The 21267-nt window shown below is 38.3% G+C and overlaps 1 protein-coding gene and 1 pseudogene across 1 annotated transcript in view; one reads left to right on the top strand and one right to left on the bottom strand.

Annotated features, from left to right (window-relative positions):
- Positions 1-21267, bottom strand: part of ODF2L (outer dense fiber of sperm tails 2 like) — a 362976-nt gene that overhangs the window by 294826 nt on the left and 46883 nt on the right. The window lies entirely within an intron of this gene.
- LOC125128752 (calcium-activated chloride channel regulator 1-like) lies at positions 11085-17371 on the top strand (annotated as a pseudogene).

Below are 21267 nucleotides of genomic sequence, written 5' to 3'. Positions count from 1 at the left end.
GTTGCTCATCAATAGAGGAATGGTTAAAGAAGATGTGATACATAGGAGGAATAGACTATCACTCAGCCGTAAAAAGAAGGAAATCTTGCCATTTGAAACAGCGTGGAGGGACCTCGAGGGTATTACGCTAAGACAAATGCTGTATGTTTTCGCTTACATGTGGAATTCAAAAGTCAAACAAAACAGGTGAACATACATAACAAAACTGAAATGAGATGTAGATACAGAGAACAAATGGGTGGTTGGGGAGGAGGGTGCGGGCAGCTTGGGAGGAGGAGAGAAATAGGTGAAGGAGATTAAGAGATACAACGTCCAGCTGCAAAATAAATGAGTCATGTCTCTGAAATGCAAAGTGCAGGGAGGGGGGATCACAGTCAGCAACTGTGTGATATCTTTGTAGGGTGACACACTGTAACTAGACCTATTATGGTGATCAGTCTGAAATGGCGAAACAGAATCACTATGTTGGGTAACAGGAACTAACATACTGCTGCAGGTCAGACAAACCCATAGGAAAAGAGGTCAGATTTGTGGTTAACAGAAGCAGGAGTTCGGGGGAAGGGGAAGTGGATGAAGGTCGTCAAAAGGTACAAATTTTCATCATAAGAAAAGAAGTACTAGGGAGGTGATATACGACATGATAAATATAATTAACACTGCTGGATGTCATATACGAAACTTCGCAGAGTAAATTCTAAGAGTTTCTCATCACAAGAAAAAGATTTTCTATTTCTTTAACTTTGTATCTATATGAGATGATAGTTGTTCACTAACGGTGCTAATCACTTCGCGATGTACGTAAATCGAATCAGGCTGCACACCTTAATCTCATACAGCATGTGTGTCAGCTGTACTCACTAAAACCAGAAAAGGGGGAGGCAGAGAGAGATGAATCAAGGTGCAGAGCAGGAAAGACCATGCGAATCCACCTGCCCCCACAAACACATCAAAAATACATCTAGATGTGGGACAATTCAAGCTGTAAGCTCTCTGGAAACCGGCAGAAATACTCTTGTACAAACAAGGCTATAAGAAGGATCCACGTAGAACTGAGAAGGAAGGAAAGAAAAGCAGTCAGGCCCAGCATCTGCGCCCCTGAGAAGGGTTAAGACAAAAGGGGATGTTCTGCAAAAGGAAATCCGCCCAGAGGAGTGGGCAGTCCAAGGCACAGTGAGCACCCAGTCCTGGGGCTGACACAGGGAAGGAGAGCCCACATTGCTGGCTGGAGGGCGATGAGGGGTCTGGACGCTGCTGATGAGGAGTTCGGGGGCACTGCCTTGACCAGAGGCAGGGCAGAACGGGTGGACTGAGAACTGCTCCAGTGGCTGTCCTGTTTTCTGCAAAGCACCCTAGTGCACAACTCAGCCTGAGCCGAGCCCCCACTTACTTGACCTCACAGCTCTGCACTGAACCAAGGGCTGCCAGCACCTGGAAGAGAGCCCAGCCATGAGGCGCAGAGGCAACCTGGACCTGGCCAGCATCTAAATGGGCAGTAGTGGCCACCACTGCTCTCTCTCCAGGCAGCACACAGGGATGGTCCCAATCTCTGATGAAGGAGAGACCGCCACAACCCATGCCCAGCATACGCCCAGCACCCACACAGGCCCCAACTACCCTGTGGTATGGCTCCACAACAGGGTAGGGGTGCCAGAGGCTGGGGACAGAACTGGCAGTGAGTCACAACGGCGTTTCAGGCCCAAAGCTGCATCTGAGCAGGGTGGAAGCACTGGCACAGGTGGCTTACTGGAGGCAGCCCCAACCTTGGTCTACGGCAGGCCCATTACAGCCTTTCTCAAACGTGAGCCGAGAGCCTCTTGCTCCAGCACTACTCCTCTCTAGAGCAAGGGTCCTGGTGTTAGGAAAGGGGGGTGGACACACTAAAGGATAGAGCCAGGTTGGACCCAAGTTCAAGGACGTCTGCTTTGATCCAACTCCATATCCCCACGAGGATGATGACAAGCACTGAGCAGAAAAGCAGCTGCACCTCACACCTGGTTCAGCCACAGCCCCTCCATTTCTGGCCTTACCTCCCAACAAGAGGACAGCTGCCAGTATGCCGTAATGGAAGTTGTAATTTCATTCATATTAAATCCAACTCTCCCACCAACGGCAGTGGGCACAGGCAGACTGAATAGGGACATTCCAAATAAGGACATCCCTTCAAGACTGAAACAGATTCAGTATTCCATCTATATTAACAGAGACGGAGAAACTCTTGCAAAGCAAAAGACGGGGAAACTGGTCTCATTTGAAAGAGCAAGACAAAACCCCTGAAAAAACAAAAGTGAAACAAATAAACAATGTATCAGACAACTAATTTGAAGCACTAGTAATAAAATGCTAGCTGAATTAGGGGAAACAATAGATGAACAAAGTGAGGATTTTAACAAGAAACTGTAAAATATAAAAAAGAACCAGTGAGAACTGAAGAATGCAATAACTTAAACAAAAAACACACTAGAAGGAATAAATGGGAGACTAAGTGATATAGGAAAATGCATAAGTGATCTGAAGATGCAATAATAGAAACCACCCAGTCACAGCAAAAAGAAAAACAAAGACAGAAAATGAAAACAATTTAAGGGATCTCTGAGAAAACATCAAGCACCACCTTCACATTATTAGGTTTCCAGTGAAGAGAGAGAGAAGGGGGACAAGCATGTATTTGATGAAACTTCCCAAACCTGGAGAATGAAACAGAAATCCAGAGATGGGGAGCATAGAAGGTCCCAAACTATGAATTCAGACCCAGATCAAGACATATCATAATGAAAACGGCAAAAGTTAAAGATTGAGAGAGAATTCTAAAAGCAGCAAAAGAAAAACAAAGAGTCATATACAAGGGAACCCCCACAGGGCTATCCACTGATTTTTCTGCAGAAATTTTGCGAGCCAGAAGGGAGTGACGTGATTTATTCAATGTGTTAAAAGAGGAAATCTGCAAGCAAGGATACTCTGCTCAGCAAGATTTCCACTTAGGATGGAAGGAGAGAGAGCTCAGACAAGTGAAAATCAAAGAGTTAGTTAAGATTAAACCCACCCTGAAAGAAATCTCAAAAGACCTCTAAGTGGAAAAGAAAAGGCTATAGGAAGGAGTTCCCTTGTGGTGCAGTGGGTTAAGGATCCAGCATTATCACTGCATGGGCTCAGATTGCTGCTATGGTGCAGGTTCAATCCCTGATCCAGGATTTTCTGCATCCACAGGTGCAGCAAAACAAAAAACAAAAAAAGGAAAGAAATAAAGAAAAAAGACTGAAAATCAACCACTTAAGCTAGTACAAAAATTAAAAAAACAAAAAATTACAAAATCAACTATAATAATCAGTAAAGGCATAAATGTGAAGATATAAAATATGACATCAAGGAGTTCCTGTTGTGGCTCAGTGGTAATGAACCTGACTAGTATTCACGAGGATGCAGGTTTGATCCTTAGCCTCACTCAGTGGATTGAAGGATCCAGTGCTGCTGTGAGTTGTGGTGTAGCCTGTAGATGTGGCTTCCATCCCACGTTGCTGTGGCTCTGGCATAGGCTGATTCAGCCCCTAGCCTGGGAACTTCAATATGCCACAGGTATGGTCCAAAAAGGACATCGAAAACACCAAACGTAGAAGAGAATTTAAAATGTTCATCTTTAAGACTGTGCTTGAACTTAAAGGAATACATGTTTAAAACAAGTCGATATAGCTATAGGTTAATATATATGAACCCATGGTAACCACAAATCCCAAACCGGCAATATATGCACAAACACTAGACAGAAAGCTACACAAGTGTATGACCAAAGGAAACTATCAAACCACAAGGGAAGAAACTAAAAGAAGAATAAAAGAGCAGAGAACTGCAAAAGCAAGTGGAAATAAAGTAATAAAATGGCAGTAAGTACATACCTATCAATAACTACTTTAAATGTCAATAGACTAAATGCTCCAGTCAAAAGACACACAGTGGCTGACTGAATAAAAACCAAAACCCATCTATAGGCTGCTAGTGAGATTCTCACTTCAGAGTTAAGACATAGTGAGGGACTGGAAAGAGATAATCATGAAAACAGAAGTGACAGGAAAACAGGGTAGTATTACCCATATCAGACAAAATGGACTTAAAAGCAAAGTCTATAGCAAAAGACAAAGAAGGCTATTATAAAATGATGAACGGATGGACACAGGAAGAGAATATTATACCCATTAACATAGATGCACCCAGTATAGGAGTATTTAAATGTATAAGGCAAGCGTCAACAGGCATAGAGGGGGAAAGGGACAAAAACACTACGTAATAGGGGACTTCAGCACCTCGCTTACATCAATGGACAGACCACACAAAAAGAAAATCGGTAAGGAAAGCAGTGGACAAGTTGGACCTAAGAGATATCAACAGGACAGCCCTAAGTTTCCAAGACGGAAGTTTATAGCAACACAGGCCTTTGTGTAAGAGGAAAATATCAAATAAACAACCTAACCTATCATCTAAAGGAATTAAAAAGAAGAACAAGCAAAGCCCAAAGTCAGCAGGAAGGAAGGAAATAATAAAGATCAGAGAGGAAATTAATGGAGATCAGAAAAGCGATAGAAATAATTAATAAAACTGAGAGCTGGTTTTTTTGGAAAACATAAGCAAAATTGATAAACTTTTAGCCAGATTCATCATGAAGAAAAGAGAGAGGGCCCAAATTTTTTAAAAAAGAGGAAAGAGAATGAAAGAGGAGAAGTAACAACCAACACCACAGAGAAAGCAAAAAAAAATCATAGGAGAAAAATAGAAACAGTTATTTGCCAGCAAATTGGACCTAAAAGAAATGGACAAGAAATACACAACCTTTAAAGATTGATTCAGGAAGAAATAGATAATCTGGACAGACCAATAACTAGTAATAAAATTAAATTGTAGTTTAAAAAAAGAAAAGAAAAAGCTAAGCAAATTTAAGTCCAGGACCGCCTAGCTTCACAGGGAAACTGCACCAAACAAAGAGCTAATACCTATCCTTCGGAAACTATTCCAAAAACCTGAAGAGGACAAAGCACTCTCGATTCATTCTACAAGGCCAAAATTACCCTAATACTAAACCAGAAAAAGATACAACAAAAAAGGAAAATTACAGGCCAATATCTCGGATGGCTATATATGCAGAAATTCTTAACAAAATATTAGCAAACTAAATTCAGCAATATATAAAAAGGATCATATACCATGAATAAGTGAGATTTATTCCAGGGACGCAAGGATAACTTGACATTCACAAATCAATCAATGTGATACACCACATCAACAAAAGGAAAGACTAAAAACTACATGATCATCTCAACAGACACAGAAAGAGCATTTCACAGACTTTGGTATCCATTCTTGATAAAAACTCCCATCAAACTGGGTATAGAGGGAATGTATCTCAACATAATAAAGGCCACTTATGATAAACCCACAGCTAACTTCATACTTAATGGTGAAAAGCTGAAATCCTTTCCTCTAAACTCAGAAGTAAGTCAAGGATGCCCACTCTCATCACTTGGATTGAACACAGTATTGCAAGTCCTAGCCACACACAATCAGATAGTATAAAGACATAAAAGGCATCTAAATTAGAAGGGAAGAAGTAAAACTTCACTGTTTGTGGATAATATGATACTACTCAAGTCTTCACCAAAAAAACTATTAGAACTAATAAGCCACACACAATCAGATAGTATAAAGACATAAAAGGCATCTAAATTAGAAGGGAAGAAGTAAAACTTCACTGTTTGTGGATAATATGATACTACTCAAGTCTTCACCAAAAAAACTATTAGAACTAATAAATGAATTCAGTAAAGTTACAGGATACAACATTAATTTATAGAAATCTGCTGTTTTTCCATACATTAATAATGATCAGAAAGAAAAAACAAGAATACAATCCCTTTAAAAATCACATCAAAAAGAATAAATACCTAGTAGTAAATTTAACCAAAAGGTGAAAGACCTATACTCTGAAAATGATAAAACACTGATGAAAGAAGTTGAAGATGATACATAGAAATGGACGAGATCCTGTGTTCTTGGATTGGAAGAATTAACAGTTAAAATATCCATACTGTCCAAAACAATGTACAGATTTAATACAATCACTGTCAAATACCCATGGCATTTCCATAGAACTAGAACAAATATCCTAAAATTTACATGGAATCACAAAAGATGTTGAATCGCCATAGCAATCTTGAGGATAAAGAACAAAGCTGGATGTATCACACTTCCTGACTTCAGACAATTGTACAAAGCCACAGTAATCAAAACAGAACAGTGCTGAGACAAAAACAGACACCTGGAGTTCCCATTGTAGCTCAGTGATTAACGAACTCGACTAGCATCCATGAGTACATGGGTTCAATCCCTGGCCTCACTCAGTGGGTTAAGGATCTGGTGTAGCTGTTAAAAAAAAAAAAAAAAGCTGTGGTGTAGGTCACAGAAGAGGATCATACCCCACATTGCTGTGGCTCTGGCATAGGCTGGCAGCTACGGCTCTGGCATAGGCTGGCATCTACAGCTCTGATTGGACCCCTGGCCTGGGAACCTCCACATGCCTTGGGTGTGGCCCTAAAAAGACAAAAAAGACAAAAACGAAAACAAAACAATATAAAACAAACATACACATAACTCAATGGAACAAAGTAGAGAGCCCAGAAATAAACTCTTGTATAGGGTCAGTTAATCTTCGACAAAGAAGGCAAGAGGATACAGTCAAGAAAAGATGATCTCTTTAATAAGCGGTGCTGGAAAAACTGAGTATCTACATGTAAAAGAATGAGGTCAGAACACTTCTTCACATCATATACAAAAAACTCCAAATGGATTAAACACCTTAATGTAATATCTAAAGCCATAAAACTCCCAAAAGAGAATATAGGCAGAATACTCTTTGACACAAACTGGAGCAATATTTTTTAGATCTGTCTCCTAAGGCAAAAGAAATAAAAGCAAAAGTAAACAAAGGGGACATAATGAAAGTTAAACCTTTTGCACAGCAAAGGATATCAGACAAAAAGATAACCTATTGAATGGGAGGAAATATTTGCAAATGATGGGACCAATAAGGGGTTAATACCCAAAATATATAAACAGCACATACAACTCAATATAAAATAAAAAACAACCACTTGATTACAAAACAGGCAGACTTTTTCCAAAGAAGACACACAGATCACTAACAGGCACACGAAAAGAGCCTCAACACTGCTAATTATTAGAGAAATACAAATCTAAACCACGATGAGATATCACTTCACATCTGTCAGAATGGCTACCATCAAAGAGATCAGGATAACGAATGTTGCCAAGGATACGGAGAAAAGGAAATCTTGCACACTGGTTTTTGGTTGTTTTTGTCTTTTTAGGGCCATACCCACGGCATATGGAGGTTCCCAGGCTAGGCGTCAAATCGGAGCTGTAGTTGCTGGCCTACACCACAGCCATGGCAATGCTGGGTCCCAGCTGTGTCTGTGACCTACAGCACAGCTCATGGCAATGCTTGAATCTTAACCCACTGAGTGAAGCCAAGGATCAAACCTGTGTCCTCATGGATGCTAGTCAGATTCGTTTCCACTGAGCTACGACAGGAACTCCCTTGCACACTGTTGATGGGAATGTAATTTGGAGCAGCCACCATGGAAAACAGTGTGGAGGTTCTCAACAGATCCAGCAATTCTACTCCTGGATATATTATCTGAAAAAAGAAAACGAAAACACTAGTTCAAAAAGATACGTGCAGCCCGATGTTTGTAGCAGCATAATTTAAAATAGCCAAAATTTGGATGCAACTCATATGTCCATTAACAAATGAGTGGCTAAAGAAGAACTGGTTTATATAACAACGGAATGCTACTCTGCCATAAAAAATAGAAGTCTGCCATTTTCAGCGCTGTGGATGGATCTAGAAAGAACTACGCCTAGTGAAGTAGGTCAGAGAAAGAAAAATCCTCTGTTATCACTCACACATGGCATCCAAAAATAAAACAAACAAACGCATGTAACAGAACGGATTCACAGATACAGAGACCAAACTAGTGTATATCAGTCAGGAAGGGGAAAGGTGGTGGGCGAGAGAGTGGCTGAGATTGAGAGATACAAATGATTACATATAAGAGAGATAAGCAACAGGATATAGGCTACCACACAGGGAAATACGGCCACTACTTGGTAATAACTTTAAATGCAGTATAATCTACAAAAATATTGAATCACTATGCTGTACAGCTGATACTAATACAATATTGTAAATCAAATATACCTCAATTTTAAAATATTTGTTAAAAAATTAAAAGCATATTAAAAATAAAAAAGGAAAATATAGAAAATAAAAGAAACAAATCACCAATAATCTCACTCTAGAGATAAATGTTTACATTTTGATGCTTCCTTCTGCCATATGTACATATATCGCACATATAGCACATAATTGAGATGATGATACACTTGAGAAAAGGTTCTATATCATAAACTTCTTCACTTAATATTATTTTATGAGTCTCTTGCATTTCGCCACATCCTTAAAAAGCTTTGAAAATTATGTTTAGTGGTTTTACAGCAATCTATTTTATGCGCTTATCCCATCTCAGCAATTCCCCTCCTACTGAATTATAAGATTGTTTCAATATTTCATTCTTTTAGCTAATATGTTGATAAACACCTTTTTAAATAAATTTTTACCCATCTCCTTGAATATTTCTATTCTAAATCTTCTTGAAGCGGGATACTGGGAGGAAGGATATTTTGAAATCTTCAGGTAAATACTGTTAGTCTGTGTTCCAGAAAGAAATGCATTAATTAATGTTCTAATGAGTCAATGTATGAGACAGCATCTTTCATAGAACATTAAACACTGACTTTTAAAAACAGGAATCTGTGGGGTTGGGGATGGAAATGTTGTGAAATTAGGTTGTGATGATGGCTGTACAACTATAAATATAATAAAATTCACTGAATTAAAAAAACAGGAAAATATTCCCATTTTATAATAAAAAATTATATGTTAAATTTAAAAATACCAGGGAACTAAGCATTCATATATTTTTTCATATGAATTAAAAGAAATAAGGAAAAGCATGGACTAAGCATTAATTGAGCACCTACAATGTACCAAACACTTATGATGTAAGTGCTTTCACGTGTTATTTCATTTACTCCTCATAAGATACCTTCCAGACAGGTATTACTGTCCACATTTTATGGTTTAAGGAAATGTTGAGAGAGGTTAAACTCAGAAAAGAATAATCTCTTTCCCTCCATGAGCTTATAATCTAGTAGGGGAGGTATATTATGTATAATGATTATAACAAATACAATACCTGTAGTATGTAATAAATGGTTTCAGGTAGTTCAAAAGAAAGAAAGCTTACTTCTAGTGTGGATATTTGAGAAGATTTTATGTTGAGACCACACCTAAACTGGACCAACAAGGAAAGGATACAAGCAAAGAGCTTTTAATTTCACTTTTGACAGATGGTTCCTCCTCTAGTCTTTTTCTGGCAGGCTCAGTGACTCCTCATTCTCCAACTAAATATTGGATAACTATATTTAAAATTTTACAAGAGAAGCCAATAAAAACATAGGATATAACTGCCAAAATTTTAATGTGAGTTTTGGAAACCTAATAAAATGTATAATGTTTAATAATAATGGATAACATTTATTGAGTGCTTATCAGGTGTCAGAAATCTTGTGTGAAGTGCTTTCCATATATTCACTCATTTAAACATCCATAATTATTACAATATCACAGAAAATAAACTAGACCTAAAAAGGGCCACACAACTTTTACTAAGAATCATGTGACTCACTTGTCAAAACAGCTATCATTTAAAAGACCATAAATAACAAATGTTGGGGAGGATGTAGAGAAAAGAGAATGCTTGCACTCTGTTGGCAGGAAAGTAAACTGGTATAGCCACTGTGGAAACCAGTATGGAGATTCTCAAAAAAACTGAAAACTACCATATGACCAAGCAATTCCGCTCCTGGATATACATCCAAAAAAAAAAAAAACCTCAAACACTAATTTGAAAAGATATATGCACCCCAATGTTCATTGGAGCATTATTTACAATCGCCAAGATATACAAGCAAGTAAAGTGTACATCAGCAGATGAATGGATAAAGATGTGGCACATATATACAATGGAATACTACACAGCCATTAAAAGAATGGAATCTTCTCATCTGCAACAACTTGAATGGAATTGGAGGTTATGCTAAGTGAAATGAGGTATACAAAGACAAATACTGCATGATTTCATTTATATGTGAAATCTAAAAAATAAAACAAACTAGTAAATATAACAAAAAAAGAAACAGACTCACATACATAGAGAACAAACTAGTGGTTTCCAGTGGGGAGAGAGATGAGGGGAGGGGAGAAATAGGGGTAGAGGGGTTAAGAAGTACAAACTATTATGTATAAAACATATAAGCTAAGAAGATACATTGTACACCACAGGAAGTGTAAACAATATTTTATAATAACTATAAATGTAATATAATCTTTTAAAATTGAGAATCACTATGTCATATGTCTGAAACTTACATAATAATGCACAGTGACTATACCTCAATTTTAAAAAAGAATCACAAGACTTAAATGACCAAGGCAAAGGTCAGGTTTAGAGTCATCTGACTCCAAAGCCAGCTCACAATGCTATGTGTACAGTTATTTCAAGCTAAAAATCATTGGCAGATTTGTGTTCAAAACAAAAAAGAAGTCTGATTGAAGCATATTAAGTTTACTTGAGGACTTAAAGCATTCAGTGCTATTTGAAAATTAAAATACCCGAGTAATCATCACAGAAGGTAATCAAAAAATCCAGTTCCCCCTTAACCCATAGCTGTCCTCAATCACTGTGCTTGTATCACTCCCATCTGAAAAAGGAAGAGAAACCCTAACTCACCGCCACTCCCATTCTAGTTCCTCAATTCATTTTTGTTTGTTTTGTTCTGCTTTTTAATCAGGTCCTTTTCATCTGTTATTTCCTGGTGCTTTTCATTTCAGTTCCTCATCCTCGCACAGAACACTTTTCTATAAACAGACCCCAGGACTGGAAGATACCTCATACTAGTTGATGACGACAAAGAACCGCCACCATGACGTGGACGACAACTACACAAATAATCCAAAGGAATCGCTCATTTCAATGAGTACTTAACACTTTAGCTGTCTCAGAAAAAAGTATGATAAACGTTGAACATAATCCCTACTGCTACTTAAAAACTAAACAATGCTTTAGAATATAAGGAAGTTCATCAAAATATTTAATTATACATTATATTTATGCAAATATTTGAGTCTAGAGTCAAATTTCTAGGTTAAGCAGATACATACATACTCTGCTTACATTTTCAACAAGTTTGCTGCAACATCTGCAAAATGATGCTCAGTCTGAATGTTATTGTTCCTAACTGTGCATCTCTTGCCTGGGGTGAACAGCTCAACAGTAAATTTGAATAACTATGGATATGATGGCATTGCCACTGCAATTAACCCCAGTGTGCCCGAAGGTAAAAGACTCATTCAAAACACAAAGGTAAGAGAAAAATTTACTGTCCATTTATTTTTATATCAGTAAGTATACTTTCAACTCATGTTATCCAGGCATATACACCCATTCACACAGCTGTAACTATCCAAAATTGCTTTGACAGTATTCATCATTTATGTAATATGCATCTAAACTATCAAGATAAATATCTGCTTAGTATAGGTATTATTTATCATATATTAATAGTATTAGTTATTCCCCCAATGAGTTATTAAAGACCAAACTACTAATATTTTTTTAACTCATTAAGCAAACAGAAGACCTTAGAGCTAGTAGAATTATTTCAAAATTTTATCTTTATAGGAGTTCCTGTTGTGGCTCAGCAGAAATGAATCTGACTAGTACCCACGAGGATGCAGGTTCAACCCCTGGTCTTGCTCAGTGGGTTGGGGATCCAGCGTTGCTGTAAGCTGTGGTGTAGGCTGCAGACACAGCTCAGATCCCACATTTCTGTGGCTGTGGCGTGGCACAGGCCAACAGCTACAGCTCCAATTTGATCCCAGCCTGGGAACCTCCATATGCCACAGGGGCAGCCCTAAAAAGACAAAAAAAAAATTATCTTTATAAAGTTACTTTTATGTTTAGGTAATTAACCCATTTTTAGCTTTAGAGGTTCATTATACATTTTTTCAATTTTTCTCAGTTGTTCATACTTGCTCAATACTGAAAATTTTGAAATTCTTATGTATCTGATCTTAAAGAAAATATGTGTTTTTGAAGTTGACTTACTTCCTAATCTTATTTGCATTAGTTAGTAAAACAAACGCTTCACATATGGCATTCCAACACTATTTTCTTTAATCCTCCCAATACCCCTATGACATAGTCAAGAACAGAGATTATTAATTACCCTTATTGTATAAATGAGAGAAGTTGCGTGATTTGTACAGTCATACAGAGTGGCAAAACTGGAACTTGAATCCAGTGATAGCTATCTATTTTTAGAAAATTACTGCTTGGTAAAACTTCCTCTTTTATGAACATATTCCATATGAGAAGATAACTCAAAATAAACCTAGCCAAATTTTTTTTCAATTAACAACAGTATAAAATCTACCAAACTATAAACTCCCAACCCAATTATAGGCACCTCTGTTCAATTCAATAAGCAACTTGCCAACAAACTCTTGTCTTAATCCCCTTCACACCTCACCCAGCACCCTTACTCCTCGCTACAACCCATTTACTGAATGCAGGTCTGGATAGGCAAAAAAGAAAGAAAGAACTGAATTTCTAGGTATATGAAAATAAGAATTGACTAGAGAGATGAACTAAAATATGACCTATTTTTCATCTAGTCTTTGCCGACATATTTGAGGAGAGGGGCTTATATTAACACCTTCTCGTTTGTACCTACACGTTCATGTTCATTTCATTGTATAATTTCTACCATGAGATATTTTTAATTTTGTCAGGAAATGGTAACTGAAGCTTCTACTTACTTGTTTCACGCCACCAAACAAAGAGTTTATTTCAGGAATGTAAGCATTTTAATTCCAATGACCTGGAAGTCAAAATCTGAGTACTTAACGCCAAAACAGGAATCAAATGACCAGGTAGGTGTTTTACCGAGCTCCTAAACTGCCTCTTTCTTCCTGTGATTTTTAAAGATTAACACTCATAATTTTTTAGGAATTACTAATCGCTATTTTAGTATTTATCTTAGTAATATTACGAGTCTTATTTGAGATAAAAAAAATTCCTTGCTTCTATTGCTCTTGGGATCTGTTTTGTTTATTCTTCTGCTTTTTAGGCAGATGTCATAGTTGCCAATCCTTTGCCTAAAATATGGAGAACATCCCCATACACTTCAATACAGACAATGTGGAGAAAAAGGACAATACATACATTTTACTCCAAACTTCCTGTTGCCTAATAATTTGCCAAACTATGGGTCCCCAGGTAGGGATATATATTTTATACTTCTATTTTTACTTCTACTGGCAACAAATGTAACACTGTGATTGATGATTTTTTTAAATTTTTAAAGGAAAAAAGTTATTAATTCATACCTTTGGAAATTTACTAGTAATGTTTAACCTAATTATATTTCTTTATGTGTGTATGTTTAATAATAAAATTAGGTTATTGATACTAACCCATTTTAACTTCTTTGGCCTAGTGAACATTGTTTATTTCTAGATTTCCTTAACTCAGTTAGGTTAGGATATGGGGTAGGGGAACTTAAAATACAAGGAAACTGTATTTAAAACAGGCTTCCCCCAGTACCCAAAAGTAGTGTTCCTGTGAGACCTTTCATAAGTCAAAACGGCAATTTTGCAATTTTCTTTAGCAAAGAAACAATTACCTTAGGATATATCTTGTTAACAGATGCATAGAATATGTAGAGAGAAAGCATAGATGCTCACAGATATAGTTCAAAGCTGTAGGGCTCCATGCTGAGATGCTGAACGCAGTTCCCAGGGAAGGAGCTTAGTGGGGCCAGGCTCCCTGTTCTGGGTGTGGGCTGCCTCTAAACTGCTGGCTGCAAAACAAACACTGAATACTATTTTTATTTTTTTCACCTTTTTTCTTTCTTTCTTTCTATTTATTTATTTACTTATTTATTTATGTCTTTTTAGGGCCGCACCCGTGGCATATGGAGGTTCCCAGGGTAGGGGTCTAATTGAAGATGCTGCCGCCAGCCTACACCACAGCCACAGCAAGGAGGGATAGGAGCTGCATCTGCGACCTACACCCCCATTCACGGCAACGCCAGATCCTTAACCCACTGAGCGAGGCCAGGGATCGAACCCGCAACCTCATGGTTCCCAGTCGGATTTGTTTCTGCTGCACCATGACGGGAACTCCATTTTTTCACCTTTTTTCATGAAAGCAAAAATCCTCTTCAAATGCCTTTCCATTAGTGAAAACAAGTACTAAGGCAGGTCTTTTGTAAAAGTAAAGTAGTGAACTTTCAAAAATCGGGGATGCCTGCATTGTACACACCAATTTATAAGTGCAATGGCAGCGTATTTGTCCATCTCCAATGGGGAATATGTGAGGAGTAAAATATGGGCTGGCCATTCTGTTTCCAGAAAGAACACTATTGAAGCAACAACGTATCATTCTATTGAACAAAACTGTTTTTAAAACTTTTCACTTATGACATTTTAATTTGCTCTACAGGACAAGCAAAGGCTATCTCAGTGGTTGAACACTCGTACAGTTAAATGACATATCCACCTGCCACTCTCCGTGTGACCAAAATTCCTGGGATTACACCGTGGAATCAAGATCAGTTAAAAATTGGAAATCATTTCAGTATTCACGGGAGTGTCCTAACATATGTTATTGTCAGAGGAAGGAGAAAGAAAAACATTGTAACCTAAATCTTAAGATATCTGAGAATTAGAGTTCAGGTTCCTACATAATCTTTTATTCTGTTCGAGTCATAACTTTTTAAGATGAATCTGTTACACTGAAATCAAACTGTTAGAGCCTCATGTTAAATATATTTTACTTTTAATCTTAAGCTTTAAGGAAAAAAAGTACTTTTCATGAGAATAAGTGAAAAAATTGATTTTTTTTAAGAAACATAATTCTGGGTGAATTTAAACAGGTCCTATTTATGAATAGATGATACATTTAAATTTAAAATATCAAGCACATGGAATAAAGACTATTAAAGACAAATATAAATCAGCATAATAGAAACAAGTGCTTGGGATAAAAAACATATTAGAGGAAGGACGTGGAGGTAGGAAAATGCCTTTTCCCGTCCCCTTTGTGCTGTTTGCTTTATTTCTTCTGAGCTGCCTAGCATTGTTCGCACAGACTGGACTCCCAACCCAGGACATTTATTCCTCTCACCTCCTCCCAGAATTGCCTCCCTTAGTCAGACGATGCTTCTTCATCCTTCAAGACTCAGTTTAAATGCTCTTTCCCTGCACGTCTTTCCTCTCCTTCCATGTGGGTTAGATGTCCTTGACACCGTTCCCCAAGCAATGTGTCTGGGCTTCTCTGACACTGGACAGCAATTGTCTGGGTAAGTTTATCTTCCCCACCAGACAAGATCTTTGAGGACGGATTTTCTTTTAACCTGCTAGCCTTGGGCATGGCACAAAGTAAAAGCGAAATAAAGAGTTATCAAACAACAAAATTTTAATAAATTAATGGAAAAATGAAGGAGTGTCCTTATTGGTCATAAAAAGATATATTAGTAAACAAGTATCTAAAATAACATTTATTGAGCTCTTAATTGTGTGCCAGGCACTTTGCTGGAGGCAGTGTAAAGTTTGACCTTCAGGGTTATTCTTGAAAAATATGGCTAACCATCTCCTTTAATCCTTGCAACCCAAGCACATTTATTAGGATGGATTAAGGCTATAGAGTTTAATATTAACACAGAACAGGAGTAAATCCTGTGATGAACAAGAATCGTTAGGATCTTTTCCCCTCACCCGCCCCGCCTCATTCTCTGCCTTGTGTGACCTGACAGTTACCGTGTCCTCAAGACCGAAAGGCTTGAATGCACGCGCCTTTCCATGCAGGGTTTACTTGTATTGCTTCCTTCGGTCTAGCTCAGTAGTTTCAAATGCAAATTGTAAAACGCTGTGAACACGAAACCACACACGTTTTGATAGGTATAGTATACATGTATGTATGTATAGATGTGCATGTCTACATAGCAGTATTTAGATGTGGGTATATACATGCATATGTGTACCGTACATAAGAAATTTAAGGAGGTTTTAAGCACAACATCAGCTCTCCCCTCTCCACTAGGAAGCCACGCCTTTGCATCTCTTAACTCAATCTTCACAGCATTGCTGTGAGTTAGGAATCACCAACGTTAGCTCAAGGTCATGAGAATAATAAATGCATGTGATCACACTATGAGCAGCGGATATGAAAAAGTATGAATTAACATCATTGTTCTTGTTAAATCGATGGGACACAGGGCAGAACACTGTACCGACTTCTGCCAAGATGGAGCGTTGGCACGCGAGCTGTAGCAATTATCATTGGGGGGATGATTTAGAGTGTTAATCTGTATCCTGATTTCTCTGGTCTTCATACATAAATGTAACCCAATTCTTTCATCACAGGCGTCCAACTCCTATTACTGGTATCAACGTGGTCATCAAGAAATGCCAGGGAGGCCGCTGTATAACAAGGCTGCGCAGCCCTGACTGGCAGACAGGGCTGCATGAAGCAAAATGTACCTTCGTCCCAGAAAAAGCCCAGATTGCAAGAGAACCCACTGTGTTTGTGCAAAGTCTCCACACCATAAGTACCTTTTTATTTTTATTTTTTTTATAATTTTTTTTATTTTCCCACTGTACAGCAAGGGGGTCAGGTTATCCTTACATGTATACATTACAATTACATTTTTCCCCCACTCCTTTTTATTCTATTTTTTAATTTTAATTTTAATTTTTTGTCTTTTGGGGGCCACACCTGTGGCATATGGAGGTTCCCAAGCTAGGGGTCGAATCAGAGCTGTAGCTGCCGGCCTACACCAACAGCCACAGCAACACCGGATCCTTAACCCACTGAGCAAGGCCAGGGATCAAACCTGCGTCCTCAGCTCCGAACCTTCTTGTTCTCATCTCACAAAGGAACCCTTGAAGGAAAACTGATTAGGGAAGCTGGATTTTCTACTATGAAATGATACATACCAACAAATTTCCAAGAAACAAGGAAAATTACTAAGATACTTAACTAACATCTCCTTTATCCAGTCTTGTGGCTGGAAATCATGCCGCCCTTTCTTACTAACCTGTGATTTTTTTCCTTCAGATGCAGAACTGTACCCTTCTCACGAGTATCACAGAATTTCTCAGGACAGCCCTTACCTCATCTGACCTCCGCGGACGTGCGCCGAGAACAACCTTGCTTTTCAATTCCTTCTTCTAAGTGTTAGTCACACTGCTTTTCCAAAGTAGCTCATCTGTAGCTTTGGAAAGCACGGACATTCCCTGTTTCCCACCACCTTCGTACGAAAGCGCACCAATCAACTGCAGAGTGATCTTGTGAAAACACTAACGGCTCCGTCTCTACTGACCAGACAAAAAAGGAACGTGCACAATCACCAGTCTGGCCAGTTAAAAAATAACAATACAACAATTCAAGTTCCAAAGCACATGTTTCACCTGAAATACCCGGTTTAAATGTATGAAGTTCAGTAGATAAGGACAGGTGCCTTAGAGTCAGACAGGCCTGACAACAAAACCCAGTCTGTCTCTCTTTTTTTTTTTTTTTTTTGTCTTTTTGCCATGTCTTGGGCTGCTCCCATGGCATATGGAGGTTCCCAGGCTAGGGATTGAATCGGAGCTGTAGCCACCGGCCTACACCAGAGCCACAGCAACACGGGATCTGAGCCGCATCTGCAACCCACACCACAGCTCACGGCCACGCCAGATCGTTAACCCACTGAGCAACGCCAGGGATCGAACCCATGATTCATGGTTCTTAGTCGGATTCGTTAACCACTGCGCCACGTCGGGAACTCCCCAGTCTGTCATTTTTGAGCTACGTCACTATGAGAAAATTGCTAAATCTGAAACTTAATTCTCTCTCATCTTTGAAATGGGAATTATAATGCTTTCTTTGCAGTCTCATTGTTAATTTTATAAGAGCTAATACACGTGAAGTATGATCACAGTGCTCAGCACAAGATGAGAACAAAATAAACTTAAAATTTTTAATTTTCTATGTTTATAAAATATTTGGATAATAGGGAATTGTCTCTCTTCCAGGATACATCCAGTCTTAATTAATGCAAACATAGTTATCTAATGAAATTTCTAAACATGTAAAAAAAGACTTTTAAATGTGAAATGTATGGAAGTTATCAAAAACGAATCAAAATAAAGTGTGCTATCTCTAGATAGCAAGACTAATATTTAAGAGAAGCAAACTACATACACACCAAACGACCAGCAATACAGACTTCCATGGGCAGAGGTTTGTAAAGGCCTCTTATTCCAAAGAGATTAGAATCATTTTGGAGTCTAGGGCATGGATACTCAAGGACTTCAGTGAAAATATAGACTTGATATTTTCTTCTCAAAGTCCTAAATGAATCCAATGAGATATTTAAGTAGAAATTATTTTCTAGCCTAAAAAAGCCCCTCCTGGAAATATGTGAAACAAAAGTCAAGAATTTTTACTTTAACCTGCTGAATCTGGATCAGCAAAGGCTAGCCAAGGACTTCAGCATCCAAACAGATTTCAGATCATGTGACACAAAAGTATAATTGGAATATACACTTTCTGTACCAAACTGTAAATTCTAAAATCATTCGATTAGGAAAATATATCTCATGTTGCCTACCAGGGAAATAAATAATAGTGAAGAAAGAATATCCTATAGCTGAAAATAGAGAGGGCAACTAACTATGTAAGATATGGTTCAGAGATAAATGCTGTGCTTTAACCACACATCTTGTCCAGAATAACACTACTCTCTAATTACCACAACATGGACAAAATATACCGCAGAGTATCTGTACCCAGGGCGTAAGCTCAGCCCTGGAGAAATATGACCTGAAATAATAAACGTTCAAGTCCATGATTTCCTTTCTTTATAAACTTAGTTACTCCCATTCCATGCCCAGCTCTGCATCAGGAGCTGAAAAAATACAGAATTAAAAATAGCTGTTCTTAAAGAACTCCACTTAGTGAGAGATAGAGAGAGCTATAAGAAAACTATATACCAAGAGTTTCCATCGTGGCGCAGTGGAAACAAATCTGACCAGGAACCATGAGGTTGCAGGTTCGACCCATGGCCTCACTCAGTGGGTTAAGGATCCAGCATTGCCCTGAGCTGTGGTGTAGGTAGCAGATGCGGCTTGGATCTGGCGTTGCTTGGCTGTGGCACAGGCCTATAGCTATGGCTCCGAATCAACCCCTAGCCTGGGAACCTCCATATGCCATGGATGCAGCCCTAAAAAGCAAAAAAAAAAAAAAAAAAAAAGAAAGAAGGAAAGAAAGAAAGAAAAAGAAAAAAAAGAAAAGTATATATGTATAGGAAGTAGGAAGAGAGAGAAAATTCAAATGCTATGAGCATGCAGCAAACATGTCCAATTAGAGGTCAGAAAATGGTTTCTAGAGATGAGTTTTGAGGTGGGATTTGGGGAAAAAATAAGAATGAACTTGCCAAAACAAGAATGGGAAGGATATTCTCGGCAAAGAAAAAAGTTTACAAAAACAAAGAACAGAAAAATATGTTGTACATGACTGGAGAAGTTAAGCACTGCCCAAATTACTCACATCACAGACACTAAAGATTTTAACATTTATTAGAATCATTTTCAGGCAGATAGAAGTAAAAGGAAGTAAAGTAAAAGAAGTAAAAGGGGCACCTTTTTCTAATTTGCACAAAATTTCTTTCCGCTTTTCTGTTTGGATTAGAGAGAGCCTTGTGAAAGTTCCTGGCATACCCTAAGGACTGGGAAAAGTTCAGGGTTTGAGAAGCAAGGTATACATGTGAGCAAGAAGCAGGAAATGAGATTTAAACAAGAAACTGGAACCTGCAAATCTAAGGTGTTTGGATTTTATTTTATCAGCTTCAGACTGGTGATGTAATCAGCTAATTCTTTCAGGGAGATAATTGCAACGACTGTGAAGGACAAAATGGAGTGAGATGATCCTGGAGCCAGGGAGGCCAGCTGGAAGGCCACGGCGAGGGCAGAGAAGGGGCCTGCAGACCCTGGATGAAGGCAGTGCCCACAGCTGGAGGAGCCAGGTCATCAAGATCCTTACAAATCACTGCTTTGACTGAAAACTGCATTTTTCTCTCATCTAATACAACCCCTTCTGGGAAGTGTAAATCAGAAACATACAGAAGGAAAACAAACTCTTAACACCTGAATAAAAGGCATTCAAATTTAATAGTTTAGTTCTAAATCTGAGCTTACAGCTGGAGATTTGTATTGGGGGGTAGCATTAAAAAAATGAAATAATACTTATAAAGCTGCAGCTTTACTGCAAGACAAATTCTTCCCAAATGCTATACTAGTTTATGCTGGTATTTTTCCAAATTACTAAGTTTTCAAAACTTGAAGGATTTTCACAGATTCTACAGTAATGAAACATGACTGGGCAGAATTACTGGATACAACTTACCATTTGCAACTAAAAGAGAAGCAACCACATTTCCTTATTTTTGTCTCACCATTTTCATTACTTTTTCAGGAGTATTATTTTATTTATATCTGAGTTCATCAGAGCCAGTAACATTTGAGGTTGTTAGAATATCTGTTCTCAAGTTTTTCAATAAACTATAAAGACACAGAAAATACTTGGACAACCAAAGAAGGCCATTTTCTTTATCCCTCTCTTAGGGGGCAGCTAAAAATTACTGCAAATCCTGTACCTTTTTCCATTAAACTTATTTCAAGGCTTGAGCCCCCACGAGTCTAGACAGGAAAGTAAGAAGTTAACTTAAGCAGCTGTGCCAACATCATCCCCCCCAACCGCAGAGCCATGATCCACCTGTACCGAGAAGAACTGCCAAATACTTTTCCAGAGCACACTGATGGCTTGACTGTGTTGCCTCTCCACTCGAGTGTGCCAGTCATGTCAGATTCTGAAGTAACTTTAAGTCGTCAGGAGACAAAATGCTGTGAAGGATGTGTATTTGGAAAGGAAGGTGATGTCTCATTAGGTACCATATTATGGCCTTTCAACTGATTTTTCCAGGTGACCGAATTTTGTGAGGCAAAAACACACAATACAGAAGCTCCAAACCTGCAAG

This window comes from Phacochoerus africanus, chromosome 6, assembly GCF_016906955.1.
Source record: "Phacochoerus africanus isolate WHEZ1 chromosome 6, ROS_Pafr_v1, whole genome shotgun sequence".
In the NCBI taxonomy this organism is placed as follows: domain Eukaryota; kingdom Metazoa; phylum Chordata; class Mammalia; order Artiodactyla; family Suidae; genus Phacochoerus; species Phacochoerus africanus.
This window is presented reverse-complemented; position numbering and strand designations above follow the sequence as displayed.